This window comes from Diachasma alloeum, unplaced genomic scaffold (assembly GCF_001412515.2).
Source record: "Diachasma alloeum isolate Michigan unplaced genomic scaffold, Dall2.0 Dall_scaffold_01743, whole genome shotgun sequence".
NCBI lineage: Eukaryota > Metazoa > Arthropoda > Insecta > Hymenoptera > Braconidae > Diachasma > Diachasma alloeum.
In genome coordinates this window covers 3,369-9,911 of record NW_021681830.1, presented here as the reverse complement: position 1 = coordinate 9,911, position 6,543 = coordinate 3,369, and the positions used below count along the sequence as shown (strand labels likewise).

The window sequence follows — 6,543 nt, the reverse complement described above, 5'->3', positions numbered from 1 at the left end:
AAAATATCACTAAATGCAACAAAAACTGAAGCTATCATTTTCAGCAAAAAATGCAATAGCAATAGCAAAATTTATGAACCGATTAGAGTGTATGGACACAAAACAACACCAGTAACGTTAGTCAGATACCTGGGGGTACACCTAGACTCAAAATTGACATATCGAATACATATAAATAAAGTATTGCAAAAAGCCTATATGGTACAAAGAAAACTTTATCCTCTTATGGCTAAAAATTCAAAAGTAACCAAACATAATAAACTTCTAATCTACAAAATGATACTCAGGCCTATTATGACATATGCAACAGGGGTTTGGTGTAATGTGGCACCAACTCACTTGAACAAATTACAAGTTTATCAAAATAAATGTCTGCTACTCATATTAAATGAGGATCGCTATGCACGAATCGTAGAAATGCATGAACGTACAGAAATGATAATGATGGGTGATTATATTAAACAACTCGCACAACATTTTTACAATAAGCTCCTAGGCACAAATCCACTATCAAAAGATCTAGCCAAACTAAAAATCCATAATCTTTTATTCAAGTATAAACATAAACTCCCTCATGAAACTCTTGATATTTTTTACAATTAATAACACCCAAAGGATTCACGAAATAGATTAGAAAATTTCGTAAAATGAGAATCCCTGAAAGCTGGTATTTTTTGCAGACTTTTCCAGCAAACAAGATATCTGTAACCACCTTTTCCGCTATGTGTTCGAAACTACGAATTACCAATGATTGTGAACATATTTATAATTTAAATATACTATAAGAAATAAAAGCAGTAGGTTAAATTTATTATTAAAACAAGTAGGAACTACGCATTAAACATATCCTGTGAATACTTTTATATATATTAGACGTAAGCCACATATTTATAAAGATCCCAAGTTGATAATAAATATTTTATTAAAAAAAAAAAAAAAAAGTTCTCGTCCGATCACTGAAGCTAAGCAGCGTTGAGCGTGGTTAGTACTTCGATGGGTGACCGCTTGGGAACACCACGTGCCGTTGGCTCTTTCTTTTGAATTTTTCCCTTTTCAGAAGTGCTGATAAGCAATTAATTTGCTAATTCTCATTAATTTGGCGACTACATGAGTGGAAATTTCGCGCAGGCTTCTAGGTCTAAATCAGCTTTAGATTCAATACTGATCAGGGTTTTCTGATCAGATCTCCCGGATAAGCGTTGCAGATATCATAGTTAATTACCAACAATATCAAATCTCGAATGAATACCGAGTGAAAATCGTTAAAGTTAATCACATATGAGCAAAAGGAAAGGACTACAGAATGGGCATCGGTGTAACATAAGGGTGAGTGTACATGTGAATCCACCAACACCACTCGGATGGGCGTCGGTGTAACGGGAGGGACCTGGTATCATAGAACATCAGTAAAATCACAATGCAAAGGAAGGAGGTGACAGTCCCTCTCATGAGCAAGCGTAGGAGGTGACAGATGTATGCATTTGATTACCGAAAAACGGAGAATTTCGACGAGACTGCTCTACAAGGTACTAAAAAAAAAGAACAGTGGCGCTGAGGGAAATACGGAAACGCTATGAACTGTCTACATCCCCTCCGTCTGTATTCACTCTGATAGTCAAAAATGCATCTTATTAAGTGAATTGAATAGACTTCCAAAACTAACAGCGCATGAGCCGAAAGGAGAAGGCTAGTTTCATACCTCACCTACGGATCCCTATGAGTGTAGATGTTACACCCCGAACACTACTCGAATGGGCATCGGTATAGCGGGAGGGACGTGGTACCGTAGTGTCCCTAAAACTCCTAGAGGCGGCATATATATGAATTTGATTACCGAAAAAAATGGAGGAATTCGAAAAAACTATCCTAAGAGGTACTGATGGAAAACGGGAATGTTCCGTGAAACACCGACAATCTATAAAAAAAACAGTAATTTAAATTCGCGGATTTAACTGTTGGTCCCCCAAAGAAAACGGCCCACGCTCGAAATGATAGCTAAATGTACTACACCGCTAGATACTCGAAAAGGGGAAATCAAATGGCAGGTGATACCTCGGGACTATTCAGTTATTTCCCATTTTCTGGAAACTTTTGTGTCACCTTAACCAGGCCACCCTCCACACCTTCGGTAAGCTGATCCTAGCAGATTCGTATATAAGGGAATGATTTTCGACATTCCTTCTTCATTCTAAAACTACAGGTTGTGACGGTCGCTCCGCACTGTGTCACTCTGAACAACAATATAAAACGTTGACTCTGTTCACTGTCTTCCAAATTCTTATCTAAGACAGTCTTTCTACCATCGTGAAGCTCGGACTCTTCGTGACGACTTATCTCTGGTAGTCTTCAGCCACTCACTATACTAGTGTGGTCATCTTAAACCGAGATTCATGTCGGTTATTGCTATTATTTATTATTCAATTTCATTATTCACCATTCCTTGTTAATAGTTGAAATTCATAAACTATTTCTTTCATCAGAAACACACATGAATAAATAAAAATTCGACGTCAAGACAGTCCCAAATCTTGTTTTCATTTCATGTTAGCTATTTTATAAATGCTGAGGACCGATCCTGAAAAATTGATCAGGCACTGATAAGACAGATTGAATCAATGACCAGACGGATTTGATCGCACAATGGTCAGGGAGTTTGGATCCAGTACTGAACAAATCAACCGGATCTTGACATTCGGATCAGGCATGAATCCAAACAAGCGTTGCAGATCTGATCCAAAACCAGTGATCAAATCCAGTTTTTACTAATCGCAGTCCCGTGTTCCAGGCTGATTTGAATTTCTACTCGAGGCATTAGTCGCGAAGTGAATGAAAATTAACAAAATGTAATTGCTTATCAGTGACATTTTATTGCTTATCAGCACTTCTGGAAAGGAAAAAATTTAAAAGAACGAGCCAACGGCACGTGGTGTTCCCAAGCGGTTACCCATCCAAGTACTAACCACGCTCAATGCTGCTTAGCTTCAGTGATCGGACGAGAACTGGTGTTTTCAACGTGATATGGTCGTTGGCTGAAATTCTGTTCAAAAAAATTTCGAATATAGCCTGCGAATTCGTGATCTAATTAAAAATAGAGGTGAAGCACTAAAAGCCGTTGAAAATACTGTAAATTTCATGAAGTAAAATCAGGAGTAACTACAGCGTCTTTGGCCGAGTGAAGGCTAAACAGTGTCTATCACACTCCTATATACGAACAAAAAGATATCTATAAACTTCAACTCAAGAAACTTCATGACCTCGTCGAACTCGCAATCAGATTTTCCAATTCCCAAAAATGACAACGCATGATCAATTAATCACGAAGTGAATGAAAATGTAAAACATCTGATTGTTTATCAGTGACATTTTATTGCTTATCAACACGTCTGAAAAAGGAAAAATTCAAAAGAAAGAGCCAACGGCACGTGGTGTTCCCAAGCGGTCACCCATCCAAGTACTAACCACGCTCAATGCTGCTTAGCTTCAGTGATCGGACGAGAACTGGCGTTTTTGTTTTTTGTTTTTTAAGGTGTTTATTGTCATAGTAGCCAAATACAATACACTGATGGGTTTAACATTTCTCCAATAAACAAGAGATTTATCTAGAATGAATTTAATACAAAAAAGTCGTTCAACGACGTGCTTTGTTATGATCTCTATCGGTATGACTGTGGTGGGGCTATTATTCTTATTTATTAGTGTATACCTTAATCAATAAGGTTGCTATTCCTGTTTCTTGAGTGAAAAGGCTTCAAAAACCGCTCTATATCTATTTTGTGCTTATGAGCACCCTATCCTGAACTTAATAACTAAAAATTCGATTTATTAAACATATATACATTATTTACAAGGGATAAATTATTTCCACCCAATATCTTTATTGGTTGTGTAACTACCAGTATTTTTTTTTTGTTTTCTCTGTGTTTATTATACTTTTCCAAATTAGCAATTTCTTTGTTGTATCACCATATTTTATTTCCAATTTCTGTATTTAAGTTTGGAGCATACTGGATTGATTTGGTTTTGGATGACCTGTGTACATGATAAATGACAGGGATACCTTTTTCATCTTGGATATAATTGTTTTGATCCAAGTAAATAAATCCTTCTGGTGGTATATATCCAGTTTCAAGTGATTTTATAATATATTTTGTATCTGGAGAACAGCTTTCATTTATGACTGGGTTATCTATTTATTTTATGTTTGCCCAATAGCCTCTTATTAGTTTAATAATATGAATGTCTATTCTGGGGATTTTGGCTGCTTCGTATAGCTTCCGATTACTCACGTAATGTTTGTAATTACTTTCTTCGGATCTATACATCGATAAACATGCTCTCAGGCATTTTCTTTCGAAACATCTTACTTTTTCCATTACGTGAGTACTCTGGTTGAACCACACTATACAACCGTATGTCAATATTGGTCTTATCAGTAACATATAGCAGATGACTTTAGTTCTTTTATTTAGGTGCTTATTATGAAAAAGCTTCTTTAGCATTTGGAAGGCTTTTTCAGCTTTTCCTATTTGGATGTTTATGTGAAATTTCAGGTTTTCGTCGATATTTACACCCAGATATTTAACAATGTTTTTGTGTGGAATATTTTCAACGACGTCTAAAGCTGGTTTGATATAAATTTTTTTATAATTTTCCTTGACTTCACGGGTAGCTGTCATAAACTTTGGTTTAAATAAAATGGTTTCACATTTTCCATCATTGATTTTCAATTTCCAAGTGTTGCAAAACAATTTAATTTTCCCAAAGAGGTCTTCCAAGCCTTTCTGAATGTTTTCCACTTTTTTATCAATGTAATAAATGATCAAATCATCAGCAAAAGAAATACCATATTTTTTACTATTTGAATTTATTTCATGTAATTGCAGTACGTCGCTATTATATATGTTAAAGAGGATTGGTGAATTCAGCGTTCCTTGTTGAACTCCATTTGGTACGATAAATCTTTTTTCTGATTGAATTTTCCCATCAGTAGTTCTGAAGCACCTATTCGTGATCATATTCCATATTAAAATTGTTACGTGTTCAGGAAAGCCCTTTTTCAACAATTTATAAATTAAGCCTCTGATCCAGACGGTATCAAAAGCCTTTTCCAGGTCTATTAAGCAAGCTCCAATGCATAGTCTGTTATTTATTGCTTCACAAACGTCTGAAGAGAGTCTTGACACCGCATGGATTGTGGAATGTTTGTGTTTGAATCCGAATTGTCTGTTCGGTATAATATTATTCTCTTTGCAAAAGGAGAAGAGTGCGATAGTTATTACTATTTCAAACACTTTTCCTATATTGGGTAGTAAACTTATTGGCCTGTAACTGCCAGGATTAGTTGGGTCTTTCCCTGGCTTATGAATCGCTATGACATTTGCTTCTTTCCATTGCTGAGGAAATGTCATATGATTTAAGCAGTTATTGAAAATTATCGTATAATTTTCAATTACCCTATTCGGCAAGTGTTTCAATACAATATTTGGTATATTGTCATTACCTGACGATCTTTTATTATTCAGTTTTCTGAATATTCCAGTTACTTTAAATGTGCTTGTGAAGTACATTGGGGGATCATCGGTTGGGTAATCTGCTCTATTATTTTCTGTAAAATTTGTTATTGTCTTTCCGTTTTTCATTTTTTCTTTTAGTCTATTTGTGTCTTTATAGATGATATCGTTGAGTCTTTCGCCACCCAAGTCTTTATTTTGTTCATGAATATTAGCAAAATGTTGTCCTAAGATATTCAGTTTTTGTAATGGATCCGTAATTAGTATTTTATCATCTTTTTTCGCACAATCCTCTGGCCTTATACCAGTTTGTACCAAAATATTTTGGTATTATTTTCTATGATAAAATTATCTATGACTATTTTGCCCTTAGGTCTAAATATTTGATTTATCATTGGGAATGATTTCGTCGTATTTTTTGGAAGATTTTTAATTTTATCAGTCCAGTATTTATTTATTGAATTTTTATATTCTAACTTAAGTACTTTCCTAATTATCCTCAGTCCTTCGTTGAGGGAATTTAGTTCTATATTCCTATACGTTTTGAACTCTATGAATTTTGTTAATTCTTGTCAATAGCGAGCTTTTAATCTTTTCTAATGTTATGATTGTGGGGTTTTTATAGCATCCTGAGCTATTTCTATTCCTAGCTTTAGGGACAATTTTTTCAATCGCTTTAATAATGTTTTTTTCAATGTCATTGATATGGGAGTCAATTTCATTTATTGTCAAGTTCCTATCTGCTGGGATTTCTGTGGTATAGCATTTATCCAGATATTTTTGGAACTTTTCCCAATTTGTTTTTTTGATAATGAGTCTAGGGGTTTCTTCTTTAGTGCTCATTATCCAGTCATTATTGTTTTTCAATTTTGCTTCAATTAATAATGCATTATGATCTGCATCCTAGGGAATAGCTCTGATACAATGGGTATCGGGGTCAGCGATCGTGAGTCTGTGGTCTGCTAGGCACAAATCGAGATATGAGTTTCCTCTGGGGTAGGAAGGGATATCAGTGTGATACAGTTCAACTTTA

At 35.1% G+C, this 6,543-nt stretch overlaps 1 non-coding gene across 1 annotated transcript; it reads right to left on the bottom strand.

Annotated features, from left to right (window-relative positions):
- Window positions 1–2,911: 2,911 nt before the first annotated feature.
- Window positions 2,912–3,030, bottom strand: LOC114841643. The gene has a single exon (XR_003783188.1). It is a non-coding gene; the product is annotated as a 5S ribosomal RNA (ribosomal RNA).
- Between the last annotated feature and the right edge of the window lie 3,513 nt (window positions 3,031–6,543).